The following is a 22987-nucleotide window of genomic DNA, read 5'->3' as shown; positions in this document are numbered from 1 at the left end:
TTATATGGCCCGTATGCGTTTTTGCTGCAATTCTGGCCCTTCTCTGAAATTTATTAAACTTTGAAGCCCCCCATGAAGAAAGTTTGCCCACCACTGGTCTAGTGTTATTTGGCTGTGGTTTTCTGAAATGTAGAGATACTTCCCCAGTTGGGCTCTGCTTTAGATTTGGAATGACATCCATTCTGCTGCGCACTACCACACAAAGCGAGATGACATTCACAGTGCCCATACCTTTCTTGAAACATTACTTAATAAGGTGTTCATTCAACATTTTTTCCCACAAATTAAACTTAATTGATTTTCCCTCTTTGTAGGTTCATACACATAATAAAGACGTTTGGGTGAACAAACTTATATTAGAACTCGCAACTACGGGCACTACGGCCTATTTTTCCTTGCAGTCGTTGTTACCGTGAGTACTTAGAGAGACCCCACACTAAAGAACGGACGCTTGGCACGAGATCGTACATTGACTTGTCTCTTGCTATCGCACGCGCGTATTGGAGTTGGGCGGGACATGTGGCGATGGCGAGGCAGAGTGATGGCAGGTGGCCGTTTTCGGATGAAAGTAGCCCCTGGCGTCCGTTGGCTCGTTGGGTGGACGATATTCGGAAAATTGCGGGTCACTTCTGGATGAGATTGGCTCAGGACAATAAAGATAGGAACAGGCGACGAGTCAATGTACGAAATTCCTCGTGGTAAGCGTCTTTGTATAGCGTCTCCCGAGCGTCAGAGTCTTTTTTTTTTTTTTTCTCGCAGGGCTAAATGCATTTACGCATCTCACCCCCTGGCTGGGGAGGCCAACTTGGGGGGTGGTATGTGGGACTCGCTCCTCCCGGTACTCCCTCTGTGTTTCTAGTCTACTCTGTGACTACTGCTTCTTCTTCTTCTTTGTCAGGGGCTATGTAAGGCTCTATAGCCTAAATATCACTGCGACCATTCCTGATCTATTGTGATCGCCACCTACTACAACTCTCGATCCAAACCTGCAACTTCAAACAGCTGCAGGATCTCCTTGATCTCGAGAGACCCTAACTCCTCCGGACGCAATGTGTGTCCGCCCAGGATTGAGTCACGAGTGCGCATTAGGCAAGGGCATTCTGCGAGGATGTGCAAAGGCGTCTCCTCTGCCTCCATACAGAGTCTGCACCGTCCCATGCCACGTTTCCCCATAGTGAGCATGTGCTTATTTAGGCCGCAGTGCCCAGTAAACAGAAACACCCTTACCAAGTTGCGTAGTTGGTTCCTAGATAGCGCTAAGGCGTTCGAGGCCGCCTTTTTGCTGAAGGCTTTGATAAGCGCCTTGGAATGATTCAAGCCTGTAGTTTCTCTCCAGAGTTGAATGGTTTTGTAGTGACAGTAGGTCTTTAGGGTAAGCCGCGTGACTACTGCTACTGCTTGACGCGACGTTATTGCAACTCCGCAGCGACACGATATTCTTTAGCCACCGACGCTGACGCCATTTTTTAAAATAATGTGGGATATCTGTATAGATTTAAAAGTTTATTCTAAGCATTCAAATAAAAAATCAATCGATCAACAGGAAGTACGACGTCTGTGGTTTTTCGCTTCATTTAATTAATTTCTAAAGAATGATTCATTTATTTATTCCAAGAACGGTATGTCAAAAAAGCTTCAAAATAATCCAATTCCTTTTTACTTTTCTACGAATGCATACCAATTAGTAATGGTAAAGCCTTCTTCATAAAGAATAGGCTTTATAAATAGTAAATATACACGATGAAGTTGAAAAATATTAATTTATAAAGTCACACTGAGCAACTTTTACTATGGAACTAACCCTGATACCTATAACGAAAAAAAAAATTTGGCTGTTTTATACATTTTGGCTGGTCTGACGTTGACATTTTCAACGAGAGAGTCATTTTTTTCGGGGTTGGTCCCATAGTAAAAGTTGCTCAGTAGTCAGTATGACCTATAAATTAGTATTTTTCAACTCCTCACCACCGATTGGATTTAATCGTGTATTTTACTAGCTTCTACCTGCGACTTCGTCTGCGTATAATTCGTACTTTCGCATCCCAATTTCATTACAAAATCCAGTCCCGACTCGCATTTAGAATTAAGTATTCTAACCGGGTAGAGCATTTATTAGTACCATTTAAAGTTGCAGTTTTTTAAAATGTTATCAACTTTATGCTTTAACCCTAATTAGTAGATGGGGTCAACGACCTTCCTAATAATCAAGCTTTACATGAATGGCATAAATTATATCATCAATGTCATCAAATTATAAATATATGTAGTTAACATTTCAGCATGCACTCTAACTAATAACCAAATTTCTTGGCACAGTCAGTTCAAAAAGCTTGGTACAGTCAGAAGTTTCATTTTTCTAAATAGAGGTTTGCATGATATCATTATGTTTACATTACAAACAGCTCTGATGCACCGTTTGGTCGGTAACAGTGCTAGGTTTGCATAACCAGAATTTCCCCAAAGCAGAATGCCATATTTAAGTTCAGAGCAAACATATCCGTGATCCGTGATACGCTTGTATCGCTGTCTCTTTACTGATTTTTTTCAACCTTCGTGAGGCATATGCAAACAAGTTTACCTAACGACGTACTTTATTAATATGCTTTTCCCAAGATAATATATGTCTTATCCAAGCATATACCAAAACCCGTATATTTTTAACTGCCAAAAACTGGGAGTTAAAGAAATGTTTTGTTTACTATTTCATAATTTTACTTAACAATAACTTTACGAATAGGAAAAAAAATTAATGTAATTTACACAATTAGTATTTCGCTATCATTGTGAACCAGGCCTTACAGGACAAATTAATATTCGCCGATCGGAAACGACATTCGAATTAAAAAAATGATTCAAACGCGTACCCGTAGCGCATTTTGCTTGCACCAATATCTAAGTACGATTGGGATGAACAGGTAAATGATATCACAATGAGATGAAATTGACAGTTGTAATTTCGAATCGGCCAGCCATTTTGGTACTCGAAATAGAGCCGTGACGTCACAACGGTGATTCACGTTCAGTCAATGTTGAATTCAACCGTAGGCGGTTATGTTATTATAGCTGCATGTGTGGGAAAAATGAAACAACCGTGTGACGTCATTTGTTGCATAACTGGGAAGGAATTCGGTGTATTTAAACGCACGGCGAAAGATCATTTTCAGGAGGGCTGGAAGGCTTTTGATTGTAATGACAGGTTATCCATCATCTTTGTATAGTTCATAACTTGAGGGCCTACAACTAAAGTAATTCAATTGAACTTAATTCAATTCATTATGGTTATTTGTACGAGTAAAAGCGCTGGTAGCGTAGCGGTAAGAGCGTGCGACTTTCAATCCGGAGGTCGCGGGTTCAACCCTGGCTCGTACCAATGAGTTTTTCAGAAGTTATGTTTCAAATATCATTAGATAATTACGAGTCGCTTTTTGGTGAAGGAAAATAAAGTGAGGAAACCGGACTAATCCCAATAAGGCCTAACTTACCCTCTCGGTTGGAAGGTCAGATGACAGTCGCTTCCGTAAAAGCCTACGCCAATTCACTACTTGGATTCCCTAGGATTAGTGACCAAGCGGATCCCAGGCTCCCTTGAACCCTGACAAAAATGCCGGGACAACGCGAGGAAAAAGAAGATGTTTATATGTCGAAAAGTGCAGTGCTATAAAACGGTGTTACCTACAATGTAATTAACCATTTACTCCATTTTTCCATTTTTTTATCTATTCTCACACATAGAAATATGAAAGATTAGTATTATAAGTTAATCATTTAATTTAGATTAAGGTACTAATGTTGAAAATGAGTGCCTCATTTCGCCGTTAATCGTAAATTTGGCGAACCTAACATAAGTTTAAAATATACCATATTTTTTTGAAAATAAATTTAAAAAAAAACTCACCAAAAAAATATCATGTAAAATGTTGCGAAGACGAAACCATAAGGGTCGCACTGTCAAAAAGTTATTAGATCTCTTGTAGAGCCAAGCTAACTCTACAAGCCCTAACTTCCAAATTTTACACCTTTTTCAAAATATGTGGCAAAACGACGAAGTGCTTCGAGAAAAGGTAGGCTTTGCTCGACTTGGTAGGGGCTATTGTATACAATACTTTACAGTACATATAGTGCTACTTTCCCGCACCCGTGCGGGAATGAGCACTTTCCGTGCATATGTTGAAACTTTAAAGAGCCATATGTACTGTGTAGCCAAACGTTGTACGATAGGTACACGTGCGAATAATTGTAATTCGCAAATGGTGTCGATTTAAAACACTCCCTTCGGTCGTGTTTTAATATATCACCACTCGTTGCGAATTTCCTATTTTCTGCACTTGTATCGTAAATAACTATTACCTACGAGTCATCTAAAATAATACTTTTCCTACTATAAAACTTAAATATTTAAGGAAAATTAGGGAAGTACGAATCTCTCAGTAGTACAAAAGACATCAACGCGTGCATAATATATGAATATTACTCATGAAGTCGCGCGTTGGTGTCTTTTCCACTGGACCGCGGTTCCACGTGATTGGTAAAATTCATTATAGTTGAGTACAGTGTTTGCTTATCAATATTCGCATTATATTTATTATTTATTAGTTGAGTTGGTAGCCCATACATGAAAAAATACGCAGTTACAGTTTAGTATACGAGTTCATAATTCAACAATTACAGTCGACGAGTAGAAATTTTTTTTTGATACTTTAACGCGTAGTCTAATGCTTTGGATACCGACTGTACTGCATACGCCTTAAATTTTTCGAAGTCTAGTCAAAGGTCCTACTTTGTCGCTTAAAATAAGGACGAGATTTGCTTGTATCTTTATATTTCAAAGCGGCAAAGTCGGACTGTTTGCTTGGAAACTACACAAATATTTTATCTTTAGAAGAGTCCCCAGCAAGCTCGGTTCTCCAGGGATACAAAAATTGTTACGCTCTCATTCTAAACGACTAGCTAGATTGCTCTGAAACTTTGTACTTATAAAAGGATAAGGTATATCTATGTCTGTAATTAGTGTATGTAGCTTCAGATACCACCAGGTTTAAAGTTTTTCATACAAAACTTGTTTTTGCTCTGTTTCATTTGTTTTACAAGCTGGAGCTATATAAACTAATTAGAGGCATAGAGTCATTGTATGTGCAAAGTTTAATTATAATCCAAATCCAAACAAGTAGTTTTAAAATGAGAACGTAACTCCGTTTGTATAGGAAGGTGAACTTCCCTACTAGCAAAATCAGTACTTTAAAGTATTCTGCAAGCCTAATTAAGTGGCCGAGCTTGCTGCGGACTTAAGTTACAGAATTAGACCTTACCTTTTTTTGTGGAGAAACCTCAATAACCAGGTACGGTGACCAGGGAAAACCAGGCTAAGTGGTAGTTATAAATAATAACATATAACGTCACACTTGACGTCTGCCGTCTGCGGTTTCAAGACGACTGCGGAGTTTCAAAAAGGCATTTTACAAGCAGATCTTTCCATGGACTGTCCCGTACAGTAAACGCATTTCATTTTTTTAAATACTTTACTTTTCTAATTATAACAAAAAATATTACTTTAAAAATTAATTTTTAACAAGCAGAAACGTCTGGGAACGATGCTATTAAACTTAGAATAAATTTATAAGTGGAAAATTACTGTCTTGGGTGAGACTTGAACTCACGGCATCTGGATCGATACTCCGGCGCTCTGCCATCTAAGCCACCATGACCTTATACATATAGGCAGCAAATTTTCCACCATATGGGTCTAGAGGACCCTAGCGACATCTACCGTAAGAACGTTACACTTCTGCTGCCTATGGATGAGGTCTTGGTGACTCAGATAGCAGAGCGCTGGAGTATCGATCCAGATGCCGTGAGTTCAAGTCTCACCCAAGACAGTAATTTTCCACTTTTAAATTTATTCTAAATATTACTTTGCTAATCCGCGAAAAGATAGCGTGCTAGTCAATCAGTTCTAACCCGTTATACTTACTTGCGTATTTTCACATGCAATTAATGTCATCCTCCCACCGCAAAAATAAATACGCAAATAAATATAACAACCCACCACCAAAAGTACGAAACTCAACTCAACTGTACTTTTTACCACAGGAAACTAATACTCATCGAGACCATTCTAAAAACTCAAAACGCAATTAGGTTTGCGTTAATTTATCACAGAGTTCCTATGGCCAACTCCTGTCTCTATCATCAGATCAGCTCGATGGTACGATAATATTGCATTATCGCCCGACTTACATATGTATACAAATTTTCAGCTTCATCGGAAACCGGGAAGTGGGAGAAATTTAACTTGCTAGATTTGACCCGTACATAAGTACATAGGTATGTAATGTAGGTGTATAGGTAGGTATGGACTCTGTCTGAAATAAAAGTTTTTTTTTTTTATAGGTAGATAGATACATTACAAGTTAAATAAAAGCTTGTAAAACAATAGTATTGATAACTAGCGGTGGACTGTGGACTGTGTAAAATGATATGAGATGATGGAAACACGTATTAAGAAATTAATTACTTTAATAAATATAATTACAATAAATATTAGGCACAATTCTATCAGTGGCAACGGCAGAACTGACACATGACATGGAATAACAAAAACAACTAGATGAATAAAAGAGGTCGCATGCCGGCCAGTCGCCAACAAGTATGGAATGACTTTATTTTTTTATTAGCATTTAATTAAATAATAATGCAAAATTAGACCTATGTTCATATTGAGAAATCATCAGAAATTGTGATTAAACATTTTCGAGTATTTGACGCCCAGACTAACTAGTTTATACCTAATTATTGTAAAGTAATTGGGATTTTTTTAAATTGTTCTTGAAGGTAAAATTAAGTTTATATTTAAAAAAAATATTGGTCACAATTAACTCGACATTCAAATGTTTCCTTTAACTTTAGGCTTTTGCGGTTTCTGATGGCAATAAAAGCACCTCGCTAATATTAAAATGTTTATTGCATTCAGTTTGAAAAGAAAACATTCTAAATATATACAAGGAAAAAACTGCATTAACGACCTTTTTAAAAGCAGATAAAATCGGTTCTAATTAACCCTTTGAACGCCACGCGTGTCGAGCGCGGTACTCCATATTGAACCTTATAGGAATGTACGAAGGTTGATATTGCATTGTAGCCGCGCGTCAGTTGACGTGTTTGGCGGTTAAAGGATTAACCTACGTGGGGTATTCCCACGATGGACTTGTACCAGCGACGTCACTGGTAACTGACCACGACGGTGGCAAACAAGCATACGGTCCGCCTGATGGTAAGCAGTCACCGCAGCCTATGGACGCCTGCAACTCCAGATGTGTTACATGCGCGTTGTCGACCCTTTAAAAACCTGTACACTCCTTTCTTGAAAAACCCCATACTGTAGACCCTCGGAAAAACCTCGGTAGGGAGCTCATTCCACAGCCGGAGCGTCTGCGGGAAGAAATTCCTCTTGAACCGCACAGTACAGTATACCAAAGTGATCGTCCATACAAAATGAGAAAACGTTTTTCTACTTCTAAATATTTTTGATTCTCCATGATTTTTTAGTATGTTATTGACACAATGAAAAACTAGGTTTATAGATTTCCTTTTTTTCAAAATTTGCATAGCAAAAAAAAAAATTATCAAAAAGGCGAAACCTATAAACCTAGAATATATTATGCTAAAGCGATCGACATCAAAATCAAAGTGATTTGTTAAGATTTAGTTAGTGGAAATCGTTTTTCCCGAAATGGAATTTCATAGAAAAATACCGTTATTTAGTTAGATTCAAAAACCTATTCTTCCCTCTTTAAACGTTATGAGATTTTCCAATGGATTAAAGTAAGGCCAACCAACGTAAAGGGATAAAGAATTATAATAAGCTTTCAGGGATTCAACACTACTTTATTCGAATAGATCTTTTTGTTATTAGAAAATAGATACATTTGACCCTGCCTGTATAATATACTATATTGTTTTTTTTTTATACATATAATTTTTTCAGGTTGTTTGAGCCCACCCTGTATACATTTACAAATCTTGAATTGTCTCTGTTACTGAAATAGGAATACATTTATTCACTTAATAGCGGCGCGACATTATTAGTTTTATGGGTAGATTTTATCTCCCTATTCTGTACAATATTACCGCAATTTCAAATAGGCACAGGCAATAATAGTACTATAACCGAAGTTTGACAGCGATTCATGCACGAATCATGTTGTCCCTTTCTAATGTATACACTATCTCTTTCGGCTATTTAGGGTTGTCAAAATTCAAGTCATTTTAATATCTGTGTTTTGCCAACTCTAATAATTGCTCGTAGCAATGCTGAACCGAGAACGCCCAAATGCTGAAGTTTCCCCCAACTGTCTACACATGAAATTTAAATATTTCCGCAATTTATGAGTTAAAAGGTAAAACTGAATCTATGTAGACGCCCTGTGTCTTCACGCCCATCTCACATGCTACATTTACGATTGCTAAAGTCTGTTGGATTTTATAATACCAGTAAAACACGTCATAACTTTTATTTAGTCAAAAGGCTAAACAGGAGTTATAAAGGCCTGATGCTGCCATTGACTGCCCGCAAGGTGTCCACACCATATGGTACTTCGTAACTGTCTGGCTGACAAGTTTTATAGGGCCTACGTGTCCCGATGCACGCGTGCCTACGGGGGTTAATGAATGTTAAAGTCAGAGGCACGATATTTTAGGAAGCAATGGAGATTATCTTATGCAAACGTATTATGTATGAAAACTAAACCAAAGCTCAAAAAATACAACATATTTGAAATCGTAAACACAAGAAGTCAGTAAAACAGTTATTAAACACTGTTTCCTAGCAATTATCATTTTAAGACGTAAACATTAAAATCTGATAATTGTTTTCCGTTTCGCGGAATATCAGCACATCGTTAACAATATTTTAAATGTTAAAAATACTTTGTCTCTAATTGCCAAAAATGTTCAATGTTTGATATTTTTACATATGAACCATTTTTTTATATTTCAAATATTGTAAACCATGTGCTGATATTTGGTGAAACGGAAGAATACTCTTTTTCGGGCCCGATATCAGTCCTGATAAAGTGTGGATTTAATTTGGCACTTTATTAATGATATAGCTGCTTTTCTTCTTTTCCGCATAAGTCTTCGTGACGGCCTAGCCTAGTCGCTAGTGACCCTACGACAGCCCTACGAAGCAGAAGGTCCCGGGTTCGAAGCCTTGTCAGAGCATTTATTTATATTGTCACACACATGTGTTTCTAAATTATGAATGTTTTCTATGTATAAGTATTTACATATAAATATCACATTCAACACATTACAGTAAAATTCAAGTAAAATTTTAACTTATACTAAAACAAAAGAAAACAGAACCTTAAACTTAAATCTCATCTTTTAGGTAATGTTCAATGTTCCATCCTAGACTGCATCGGCCCTTATTACCATCAGGTGAGATTGTGGTCAAATGCTTACCTTTACCCAATAAAAAAACTATAACTACAATATATATATATATCTCGTCGTTTGGTACCCATAACACGAGCTCTACTGAGCTTACTGTGGGAGCTAGGTGTAATCTGTGTAAATTTTCCTATATTTATTTATTTCGGTATTTATAATCCCTCACTATTTAACAAGGGTACCGCGTGTAGCGTGTTACCCCTACCTCCCCTGCCATTTTGCCTTTCCTTAAGCAGCCCACTGATTACCAGTTCGCCGGACGATATCGGCCTGTCAGTTATTCGCAAAAGCTGGCAATCGCGAATAACTGACAGGCCGATATCGTCCGGCGAACTGGTAATCAGTGGGCCCCTTTACTATAAATATAGTTTTAATTTAACATTGACATTGTCATTTTCGACATAATTCTGAGAACGCTTGTTTGAGTAGATTTGTTAAAAATGCGGCGTTATCTTCCGCAAACACGCTCAATCTGATAAGTGATAAGTTGATAAGAATGGTGTTGATAATATTGTGACGCCGTCGAGATTCAAACAGATTAGATGACGGTGACATAATAATATATAAGTGTGACGCTACCTTTATCTTCAGTCGTAGGACTTTAAACTCTTACTTATAGGTATATAAATTCCATATTAATTTAAAGTGTATTTTTATTTATTTAATGCATGTTAGTTATAAGATGTAATGTTTTGAAAAGATGTGTCCCACCGAGTTTCTTGCCGGTCCATATTGGGATACCCTCCTCCAATTGAGGGATTACTAATTTAATTCTCGAGTCAGAGGTGTAGGATTAGAGCCGGCGTAACTTTATTTGAAATCCATAAGCGCATTGTTATATGCCTACTTGGAAAATAAACTATCTTTATCTTTAGGTAGGTAGGAAAATATAAAGTTAAGGTACCAACTTAATGTAGGAATTCTTAAGGCAACAACAAATACAATATTCATCTGTCAAAAAATAAAAAATCGGTCAAGAGCATGTCGGGCCATGCTCAGTTTAGGGTTCCGCTGTTAAAGACCATTCTGTTAAAATAGGCTAAACATTCTGGCATTCTGTTAAGTATCATGTATATTACACGCATAAGGAACTTACCTTCGCAGCGCTTTGTCCGTCTTTTTACTAAAAAGAGAAGGCTTTTACAATAACTGAAAAACCGGGCAAGTGCGAGTCGGACTCGCGCACGAAGGGTCCCGTACCATTATTAATAAAAACGGCAAAAACAATATGTTTGTTGTATAGGAGCCCCTTAAATATTTATATTATTCTGTTTTTGGTATTTGTTGTTATAGCGGCAACAGAAATACTATCACGGTTCGTGAGATACAGCCCTGGTGCGATTATTTCCCAAAATATTCACTTTATCAAAGATGGTTGTTGGATATCCTTATTCGTTTTGAAATACCTACCCAGCGATACTTGCAGTATTGGGTTAAAGCGAAAAAAAAAGCATTTTGTATCACAGGTATGCAATTTTTTTTGTAGTTTTTATTTTACCGTTTTGATTTATGTATCCATACCAAATTACAGCTTTCTAGCAATAACTATTAGGGTTGCCATGCCCCCTTTTTTCTACCGAAAAATAGTATTTTGCCAAAACATTGAAAAAAAAAAGTTGTAGTTACTGCAAAATGGAAAATAAGAGGATACCGATTTGAAGCGAATTGCGGCGAAGGCACATACTATGCAATATCGTTGACATTTGTACACCCCTTTCTTTAGTAATGAAAATATAGTATGTTTATTACAAGCTTTTATTTACTTTCACCTGACCGTTGTCTGTTTGTAATCAAATGTTGCAAGTTAAATTTGATCCACTTCCCGGTTTCCGATTGAGCTGAAAATTTGCATACATATGTAAGTCGGGTGACAATGTACCATTGACATGACATGGTACTATCGAGCTGATCTGATGATAGAGATAAGAGGTGGACATAGGAACTCTGTGATAAAACAACGCAACCTTATTGTGTTTGGGGTTTTTAGAATTTGCTCGATGAGTATTAGTTGCCTGTGAAAAGAAAAGTTCAGTCAGCGATAAAAGCTTGTTCCAAAAATGAAATTTTTGCCAAAAACTTATTTTCTTACTATATTTATTTGTATGTTTGTATAATATATACTACAATTGACTAAAATATAGTACGATACTATATATTATAGTACGGGTGGCAACCGTAAGACGGACGGACATTGGACATTGACTACGGAACCCTAAAATATCCCACTAGTACCTAATTGATTGTTTTGACTTGCTCGTAATTGGCCCTGACGTAGTTTTCGGGAGTATTAAATTAAGTTTATTGTTGACGTTAAGAGTTTTTTGTTATAAGTTTTTACTTAAAACGATCTTTTTTTTATAATGGGACCCTCTTAGGTGAACTGCGTCAAAACTTCGGAGTTCCCCGATTTTAATCTACGGAAAATAACAGGAAATGGACAACAGCGCATTTATCTGACGTCGGTGCAACATGCATTAAAAGATATTCATATGATTTAATTAGGTACTAAAGTTTTCAATTAACATTGCGACTAACTTCTATTATGCCCCAAAAATTGACAGTAATAAAAGTGATTGAATTTTTTGACAATGTTTAATTTTTTTTTCTGCTTTATAAATAGCACTTATGAAAGGTTTATTTATTCATAATTTTCCGATTTCTAAAAATATATTTCAAAAAATTTCAAAGCGGAAAATTTGTAAAGTTAAAAAAGGAACAAAATAAACATAAAGGTATACACATTTTAATTATCCTTAGGTACCATTTATTCTTAAACTAGTTTAAAAAACATTGATATTACATTATTTGACAATTGTGTTAGTTCACAATGAGGAAATGTTTTAAAAAGATTTGGAATGTTTGTAATATAAGATGTGATAAAGGAATATGGCGTAATATTATGATACTAATAGTTGACTAGCGAAAATCAGTAGTGTTATTTTAAACAGTGACGTCATTTCTTTATTATCTGGAAAAATCTCTCAAATTGTTATAACACGTGTATCTTATACGGAAGAAAAGTAACTCAAACATATATATGTACCTACAAACCGCTGATAAATAACAAATAGATGGACTTACAAAAAACAGAGATAAAAATATTGCTAACAATTTGATAATCTTTGCGAGTTTGCGCCGACTGAGAGCGACTCGGAAAGAGTTATTCCAGTAGGTGGATACTTGGATAGTTTATTTAACTCATATTTATATTTAAATTTATTAGTATTTTTTGCTGCTTATATTAAACAGTAATATCAATAACTTATACTTAGGTACATAATGTTAGGTATGGTCTTATATAAGCGTAAAAGGGAAAAGTTATTCTTTCACCTCATTTTCTCGTATGCACTCAAAGCAATAAATGGTATAAAAAGTCACCTTTTCATTGCTTATGAATATAGATATCACATCAAATGCATCGTTTCACGTCATAAACCCAAACTTCTTTATTAATAGTAACAGGAAATGCCAAAATCAGCTTGCATTTTATAGATACCTAAGGCGCATGGCACACTGCATCCGATTCGCAAGTTGCTTGTGCGTATATACCTAGTACCCTACTATTCAATATACTCTATGCTACTTACCGCACCCGGTAAAGTAGCACCATGTGTACTGTAAAATAATTATTACCACACCAACTGGTAAAAGCCCTCTTGATTGTTCAGAAACTAATAAGAAATTTGCATTTTATCCACATGTGGGACAAAGTAATCAGATGCAAATTTTGAGTTGTTTCCTTATGTTAGCTGGTGAAATTAACTTCTAAATTATGAATTTGAACGATACATTTTTATTACGTTCATTAGGATTTGTTTTTTTTGGTATTACATATCTACAATTTTCCTCGCGTTGGTGTGGTGAAAAATGTTGTGTTTCATTCAGAGGCAAAGTTTGTTTAACCCACGTGCCTCGAATTTCGGAATCTTTCGCTTGCTTGGTTATCAATATTAATACGAGCGGTTAAACAACAATTTTGCACCCTTGGAAAACAAATAACTATTACTAAATAATAACCTGTTGGCACATAAGTTAAAAGAAATCCAAATATCGCATACATATATTACTCCCTACCCCGCAATACTCGTACCTTTACTAGCTATCAATTTTATTGGTCATGTTCTCCCATGGCATTGAATCTGATATTTGGAAAACCGATCGCTCGCTCGCTCCCGTAATCGGCTGGCTAGAGTCATACGCAGCTACTGTTGCATCAGCCGGCGCGGCGGAGCAGCGCACGCGCCGCACCACGAAAAGCTAGCAAGATTGAACCGAAGCTTTACCTGTACGCATTCCAAGCATTTCAATAGACCCAATAGATAGAATACTCGTTTATTAGGGTAGGTATAGCGTAGTCATGGCAATTATGAAATCATGATTATGAATAGAGAATACTTTTATTTTTTATATTCATTTAAAACACGCTGATAACGGGACCGAGTTTAGAGTACTTTTATGTCGCATTTAAGAGTGAGTTTACCCAAAGTTGCAATTTTATATTGAAATTTTACACATTTTAATCAAGGGAAAATGCAATGAAAAGAATCACACAGAAACTAAACTACATTTGCAAGGGCAAAGATAAACCAAAACCTGAAAAGGTTAAAGTAGGCTTCATTTATTTTCAATGACCATCAATATATTACTTAACCTTTTACTAACACCCGTTTACTGAAATAGCAATTAACAGTTTTAAATAACTGTCCTATAAAACTCAAAACCTAAATCTAAAAATAAATTAAAATAATCTTATAATTAATTATTAAAAGCAATTCCTCTGCCGCATGGTGCCATAAATGCTGGCAGTATTTCCTCGCTGTATCGCATCGCAATACTAATTCTTTGAGCGTGGAAGCTGCCAGGGGGCCGATTTTTTAATTTCAACCACTCGATTTCGTGTATTTTGTCACAATAATATCTCTACTACTAGGCATTTAAATTCAAATAAATACAAATACAAATACTTTATTCGTCGAACATAGGTGTATACAACATGATATTGCATATGATGGTTATACATTTGCTTGTTTCACTATGTCGTACCCAAGGGCATACGAAATTAGGTTTCATTGTCCTACTGGAATTGAAAACGAGTGGTAAATACCACTCGATTCCCAATTTCTATCGCTCGTATTTAAAAAATAGCATTTCGCCGTTTTCCACAGATTTTCGAGTGACGAAATCGAGCGCTTGAAATTCAAAAATCGGTCCCCAGCTCTACGATCGTCAGTGACGTCTCCTATCCTTTTTGATAAATCCTTTATTAGCGTAACCTCTTTAGGATCCCACAATTTAATTATAGTATAAAAAACGGGGGTATATTAATATAGTAAACGGGATTTTAAACGCGTTGGGCGTTGGTGCGTCGCTGGGACAGCCCTATGCTGGCCCGCTGGAAAGCGCTGCATACGCATTAAGCACTTGATGCGTACGTGCAGAGCTATTTATTTAGTTAGATTTAATTTATTGTAATTTAGTAACATTAAGTTTCATAAGTACATACATTGTATTACTAACATAATACCTATGGGCTTCAAGCCTGAAATAAAACATTGAATTGAATAAAATAGCTAGTGATATATATGTATAGTGGAGGGACAAGCAAAATCTCACGCCACGTCCATATCTACCTATGATTAATCGTGCTCAAAAGTGTTTACATCGCTTACACATAGGTACCTAATTGTTATTATTAAAATACTTTAGTCCTTTCGCAGAACTGTGACGCCTCGCTGTAAAATTTATAAACTTATGCGTTACAACGAGTCAAAGGTTTTGAACACTATTACTTTGAGCCAATCAATCTAGTTCATTACAACAAGATGAGGAGGTAGTTTTGATTATAACTTCAATAAAAAATCACAAATATCTAAATTATAATCAACTCCAGATAGGAAATAATACAATCCTTTTCTGCAACCACCCGCAGCACTGTAACTTCTACTTTATCTAGATTTATAGTATTTTATGCAACAGTTGTATAAGAAGGGTCAAAAAAGGCGAGTGGCGTGAATTACAATGTGAGCCGGAGCCGAAGGCGTAGGCGAACATTGTAAAGGAATACGCCAAGAGAATTTTTTGACCTACTTATACAACGTTGCATACAATATTTTTCCTGCGAGTCCACAAAAATAAATTTTAATTTAGGTAAACAAATTACAGCAAAAGTATATAGCCAAGACGCGCGAGCATACCTTGTTACGCGCCCGGCCCGCCCCGGGCCGCGGCCGGCCGGTCGGCGGCGACACCTCCTCGTAACTCATGAGGCCCTGGTACTTGCTACTTGCTAAATTAATTTTTTGGACAGTTTTTTCTCAATTTTGGCCACCGTAGCCTACGGAGACTAACAAGCAACGCTAAGCGGTCTTCGTAGTCTATGGGTGTTGCTATATTACGGGTGTCACATGCGTGTTTCTGACTTATGAAGTCATTATTTTTACTATGCAACCAAATGAATATTTTGTAAGTTGGCATCAATGCACGTAGTTTAAAACTGTATTCGTTTTGGTTTTGTTAGGTTGGTAGCCATTAATCGCAGTAACGTTATAGCGTATAAAAGCACAAGAGCTTTTATGAGGAATAGACAATATAGACTTTTCTTGAAATCTTTTATGTATGTTCTTATATTCGTGTTAATGAATGCATAAATGACAGATAACAGTAGAGGAGTAGGAAAAGTCTATTTTAATGTTGTTGTGTATGTGTGTTTCGAATAAAAGCATCATTCATTCATTCAATATATATTTTAATTGGAAAGCGACGACTTGTATTGGTAAGTTGTCATAAAAAAACACACACAGACATTTCTATCAAATTGACATAATTTTCACAATGATATGACCCTTCACAACAATAAGATTGTTTGGAAAAAAATCCCTTCATGCATGATATAATAATACTGTTACTCAATTAACTTAGTATTTAAGAATTTTGCAATGTCCTGACAGGGTGCCCTGTACGTGCTACTTTACAAATAACACCTGTGTATTGTAATGTACCTGATTATGCAAATAAATAAAATACAAATACAACACGTTTTTCTTTGCTACAAATATCACAACAATAAAGTAAATATTTTCATGAAACCTTCAGGAATTTCAGGATTAAATATATTATGAAACTAAACAGGTGTGCATTATGTACCTAGTCATATACATTGGTTTTATTCATAAAATACATAACAGCAATTAACACTTATCACAGCAAATACTTTACGTATACATATATAAAACTACATATAATCAAATTAAAAATGAATCTAAATTAAAATACATCAAAATGAGCCCCCCGCGACATTGTTCCAAAGATGCTGGCAGCTTACGTTCCGCGAGAGAAAGCTGCAAGCTCTCTGTTCACCGGTAGTATCGAAGAGCTTTTTGCTTAGTTCCTTAAATAGAACATGTGCGCTTATATAACTTCAATTTTCTAGAAAATATTTCCATCATTTCCTGACTAAAAATGAAAGCTTACAATAACAGTCCGATGAAAAGCCAACTTTCCTCAGAAAACAATATTTCGGTTAATTAATGAAAGTTACGTGATCCAATATACTCCGACTAATTGATTCCGTAACTTAATTAATATTACACAATACGCAGCCTTAAATTCAATTAAAACGAATTCTAATTCACAAATTTTTCGTTGAATTGTGAATTTTCTTCTACCACCTCGCAGGACAACTTATGGTCTAAACGGGCTCCACCTGGGCTCCACATTCTTGATAAAACAAAAAGAAACTTACCGAATAGAAAATTTTGAGTATTTTTGATAGTTCACCGACGTCTGTATAATGTCAACCGCTTTATGCTTTAAAATATGAAAGGCAGAGGCAAGGAACAAAATCTCCTTAGGCAGAACTGTTGCAAAAGTGTCCAGCTGTCAGCTATAAATAATAGTTCCAAATCTCTCCAGAGTAGCGCTAGAGTAGCTAAGAACCTTGGCGTTATTGACGGAGTGAAGTGCGCTGTCTATGATTAGATTTTTTCCTCAAGTATTCTGGGTATTGTAGCGCCACCTATTTATGGTTATTTGTCGGTAAATTTTGGTATATGGAGTTTATTTTCCTTCTTTAAAAGTTCCTTTATGTTTTTTATGTATTTAATTAAAGCTACTGCAATTGGTTTCAATATTAATAACCAATTAAAACTATGCTTTTTTTTGCTCCAGTCAAAAATTAAACTTAAGCAGCTCTTTGGCTCTTGTTTATGGTAAAATGTTGCCGTTTAAAACTGATGGTAAAACTTGTTTTACAGGATTTGTCCACTCCATCCCATTACTGGTGCCTGTTCCATTATAGGGGTGTTTACTATATATTAGTTTAGGTCAATTTCACTAGTAATAGTTTTTTTTTTCGTATTTTTGGTTGTATTTGTACATAAAATATAAACGCTATTTGTAAAACTGTAACTCAAAAATAATTTGAACTTTTTTTTGCAAAGTGTTACTTGTCACTTTTTGACATCTATCAATAAGGATATTTGGACTAGGTCCCATAGTGGTAACATCAGCATCAAAAAGGCGTTTTGCACTAAGTAACAATAAAAAGATTTAAAAAAATTGTGAGGCCCTCTGGTGGCACAAGAAATACTTACTTACTTACTCCGTTGGCTCAGCGACCCAAAATGGGACTTGGCCTCCGACACAAGACAGCGCCACTTTTCTCTGTCCTGTGCGACCTCTCGCCAATTGTGGACTCGAAGCTCGCGCAGATCCGCCTCCACCATGTCGCTCCAGCGATACCTAGGGCGTCCGATAGGATAGGATAGGATAGAATAGGATAGGGCGCAAGAAATAACGAACATTTTTACGTTGTGTCCGAGGTATACTTATTTGAGGCGCGAGACCCCTCGGACCGAGATACCGTAGGCGGTGGCCCACGTCGCCCACGTCTAGCGCCACCTCTGGGGGTGAAAAGTTCAATATTTTTTTTATGAAACTTGTACCTCTTTTCACTACTGTGTGAGACTTTCACTAGAGCCTCTAGGTAAATTACAGATGTTCATTGTTTCTGTTACGTCAGCGATCGAATATATAAAGACTAATTGCTCCTTTGGACCCGAGTATGTCTTTAGACTACGTCCAAAAGAGAGGTATGGACACTGTGAATGTCATCTCGCGTTGTGTGGTACACAGCACAGCGGATGTCATTCCAGATCTAGAGCAGAGTCCAACTGGGGAAGTACCTCTACCTTACACAAAACCGCAGCCAAATAACACTAGACCTTACTGTTTAAACATAGTGTTTGAATATTTCACAATACACCATTTCCCATTCCGAAAAATGTGATAAAAGTCAATAAGGGTCAGACCAAGCTAAGTTGGCAGCGATTTTGGGTGGTGTAAGGGTTGTTTTAAGCATGCAAGCAAGCAAGCAAACTTCATGAATTATGACGTTTACTTAACACTTGCACCATCTGTGCTATCAAAATCACTTCCAACTTAGTTTGGTCTGACTCTACCTACACTGCATTATTTACTCAAATATAAGCTCTCTGTGATGTGTTCAGGAATTGCATGTTACAACCGTCAAATAAAATTCCTTTAAAGTACATATGGTGCTACTTTCCCACTCTGGTACGGGAATGAGCACTTTCCGTGCCTATGTCAAAAATTTAAAGGATCATATGTATGGCCGTCATTTGCGGTTTTTGAACACATCAGAGAGAATTTATAATATTATTATAGTGAAAATTCAAGAGATTGATGATTGTTTTACATCCGCAAACTAATTGAAAGCATAAACAAGGCAGGTCAATGCTTCATAAATAACTGATACATAGTTGGCTCACACGTGCAAATCCACGAGCTTTGACCCAAACATATAACGTGAGTAAACATATTGGCTACTTTGTATTCGGACGTAACAACTAATTGACGTAAGACAATTAACTAGAATATCTATTAAAGTCTGACTAGAGCTTAAGTAGCTACGGGAGCTGAGATTTGAATATTTTACGTGAATATAATCCGTCTCGCTAACAGAAGCGGCTCCTAAAACTAGTCCGATAAAGACAACGCTAGGTTAGACGAAAAAACCTGCGTAAAAATGTCAAAAAACGATGTATCGTACTCGACTGTTTCCTCCTCCAAAATTTAACCAAAGTAATGACATTTTGAGTTCTAAATGGCAATGAAATTATTTGTGTCGGACTGTTTTACTTATTAGGCTAATTTATGTCAGTTTTGAATACCATGCTTCTCTTTGCGGCCTAGTAAATTTGGCCGTTTTTGTGAATATTTGAAGTGCACTAGCGCATTAAGAAACAAAAAAAGCAAAAAATTCCGACACAGATATTAATAATAGTAATCTGTATTAAAAAAAAATATTGTTCTAGCTTCAAAAACCACAGAGGAGCGGAAAACTGTGTCGCTAAAATGATTTTTATTTAGCTTTTATGATTTTTAGGGTTCCGTAGCCAAATGGCAAAAAACGGAACCCTTATAGATTCGTCATGTCCGTCTGTCTGTCCGATTCTGTCACAGCCACTTTTTTCCGAAACTATAAGAGCTGTACTGTTCAAACTTAGTAAGTGGATGTATTCTATGAACCGCATTAAGATTTTCACACAAAAATAGAAAAAAAACAATAAATTTTGGGGGTTCCCCATACTTAGAACTGAAACTCAAAAAATCTTTTTTCATCAAACCCATACGTGTGGGGTATCTATGGATAGGTCTTCAAAAATGATATTGAGGTTTCTAATATCATTTTTTTCTAAAATGAATAGTTTGCGCGAGAGACACTTCCAAAGTGGTAAAATGTGTGTCCCCCCCCCCCCCGTAACTTCTAAAATAACAGAATGAAAAAACTAAAAAAAATATATGATATACATTGTCATGCAAACTTCCACCGAAAATTGGTTTGAACGAGATCTAGTAAGTAGTTTTTTTTTAATACGTCTTAAATGGTACGGAACCCTTCATGCGCGAGTCCGACCCGCACTTGGCCGCTTTTTTATTATTGTATGGCATTATTTCCCTGAAAATAAATGATATTTAATTTTAATTTAATATCCAGGGAGTGAGACAAGCTTTCGTCATAATGATGATACTCTTCATTCATTAATGTAAATAAATGTGGTTAACTTTACTTGATGTTGATTTTTTTTAACCTTTAATATGTTCTCACTACTGAGGTGAAAAGTCGTATGTGTCACACGAGAGCAAAATAATTTACATCTCGAGAGCAAAATCAACACTCGCCAGAAAAACCAACTTTCCTCTCTTGTTGCACAAATAACTATTTGGCGACGGTTTTCTGTAGCGTTGTAGGATTAGGCAGATTCCCACGGAATCGCCGAAATACCACATTCTTCGGACACAAGTCCGATGTATGAATTGTCCATTCGGCCACCGCGTGTTGCATGAACCAGACACCTACTAAGTCGTCTCCTTCCGCGGAAAAGTTCTCAATAATTAAAATAATTGTAGCAGCTACTGCATAATTCCACAATTCTCGGATATACTTAGTGTCCGGACTTCGGGAAATACTGCCTTATATTCCTACTGTCTAGACGGTTTATAATTGGTTCTATTTATGGCTTGTCATGTGAGATGTCATTTTATTGGAATGGGAAATAACCAGTTGACTTTTAGATGGAAACCTGTGACAGGTCTAAGCCTTATTTATTGGTATCTAATTATAATTTGTTTATTTATTTAACCTTTATTGCACAATACAAAAAAGTATAAATGGCCTACTTAATGCCTTAAAACATTCTCTACCAGTCAACCATTAGGCCAAACAGAAACTTACAATTGGTGCGGAAGAAAATCAGTACAGAGATAAAAGTTACTATCTAAATACTACTATTATCGATAAACATACATAAATACTCAGTATTATAATATATACATATTATATACATATACATTTAGCGCACCTGGAAAAACGAATACCTGTCAGAAATCCTATTTTGCATTAAATACAGGTTTTGTGATTTCGAGGTCGACCTCACAGTAAAAGTTGCTCAGTATAACCTATATATTCAGCCTGAAAATTATTGCAGGTAACTGAACAACAACCTGTAGTGTGCGAAACAAACTTTTCCCCACTTTTGAAACAGCAAGATTCATTTTTTGAAGCGTCAATTTAATGTGAAATGTACAATAATAAATACGAAAAATATAATTTTCACCACACCAACTAGTAAAGGCCCTCTTGATTGTTCGAAAACTAATAAGAAAGTTGCATTTTATTCATTTGTGGGGCAAAAGTAATCAGATGCAAATTTTGAGTCGTTTTTTTATGTTAGTTGGTAGAATTGAGTCTAAAATTATGATTTTGACTGATATTTTTTTAGGATTTGGTTTGGTTTGATTTTTTTGGTATTTCATAGTTAGTATTTTCCTCGCGTAGGTGTGGTGAAAAATGTTGTGTTTCACTCAGAAGCAAAGTTTGTTTAACCCTCGTGCCTTGAAACCCTCGCAACTCTCAAAAATCCACTTCTCAAATTTTGGTATCTTTCGCCTGCTCGGGTCGGGTATAAATTAGTACGAGCGGTTAAACAACAATTTTTCTCCCTTGTAAAACAAATTACTATTACTGTCCTGAGAGACTCCAATCTGTTACATTGTTATTTTAAAAGTTAACTCCAAAACTTTTCCTTATTTCGTGTGCGTGTGCGGTGAACTTCGCGTTGAAAACTTATAATGTGATCATTATTGAACTTTCCTACCTGAAATATTACAGTAACTACTCATTCTGCAAAGCAACCTACTAGACTCTGACCACGCTAACTTTGCACTAACTTGTTAGTAGGAATGCATACATATCCCTTTAAGTTCCATACATGACATAGCACTTAGAATGAAAATTAACGTGGACCGGCTCTAACTACAAAGTTTATAATTTTTTACCCCACTTTTTACCGTTGAACCACAGAATAAATGATGGTACCGTACAGAAAGGAAACTTCCTACAAAGACGAAGTTTGACAGCGATTCAGGGCCAACTCATGTTGTCCCTTTCTAATGTATGGCACTATCCATTTCGGCTATTTACAGTTGTTAAAATTCATGTAATTATCTGTGGTTGTGCATGCCAAGGGACGTCAAGTTGTGCCAGCCCTAATAATTGCTCGGAGCAATGCCGAGCCCGAACGCTCTAGTTTCTTCCCCCTGGTTGAAACCCCGATATTTTCTAGTTAGCTACAAAGTTTTTTGTATTATATAGGATGCAAACGAGTAATCGATTTTTTCCCCATGAACACCCGCAACACCAGAGGGGTTGTAAGTGCGGTGCCGGTGGGGTAAAGTTTACCAAACAGTCCAACCCCCAAATTTCCAAGCATCTTTCATGACGTACCCAGTGAGTCAGGCGGGCGCGCCGGCGCTCCACCAATCACAGCGCTCCGTGCCGAGTATATACGCGATCGGGCGCCGTCCGCGCGCAATGTTCACGCGCTCCGCACACAGTACGCACGGTCGCGAGTTACACGTCAAACTTTCGTAGTTAACCTTGTGTTTGTGATACATTTCGGATATAACTGTAAGTATTTCGGATTAAGTTTGTAAATAAACAGTTACTTTTGAAAGTCTG

General features: G+C 36.5%; 1 protein-coding gene across 3 annotated transcripts in view; it reads left to right on the top strand.

Annotated features, from left to right (window-relative positions):
• LOC133527438 (CHH-like protein) overlaps positions 1-22987 on the top strand; it is a 94415-nt gene that overhangs the window by 13776 nt on the left and 57652 nt on the right. The window contains exon 1 of one of the 3 annotated variants that reach the window (XM_061864454.1): positions 22829-22936. The exons of 1 other annotated variant lie outside the window; for it this stretch is intronic. The gene's annotated coding sequence lies outside the window, so the exon portion shown is untranslated. Of the gene's footprint in view, positions 1-22828; positions 22937-22987 lie in introns of those variants that run through there. One more of the 3 variants, XM_061864452.1, reaches the window with a different exon arrangement.

This window comes from Cydia pomonella, chromosome 18 (genome assembly GCF_033807575.1).
Source record: "Cydia pomonella isolate Wapato2018A chromosome 18, ilCydPomo1, whole genome shotgun sequence".
Classification (NCBI taxonomy): domain Eukaryota; kingdom Metazoa; phylum Arthropoda; class Insecta; order Lepidoptera; family Tortricidae; genus Cydia; species Cydia pomonella.
This window is presented reverse-complemented; position numbering and strand designations above follow the sequence as displayed.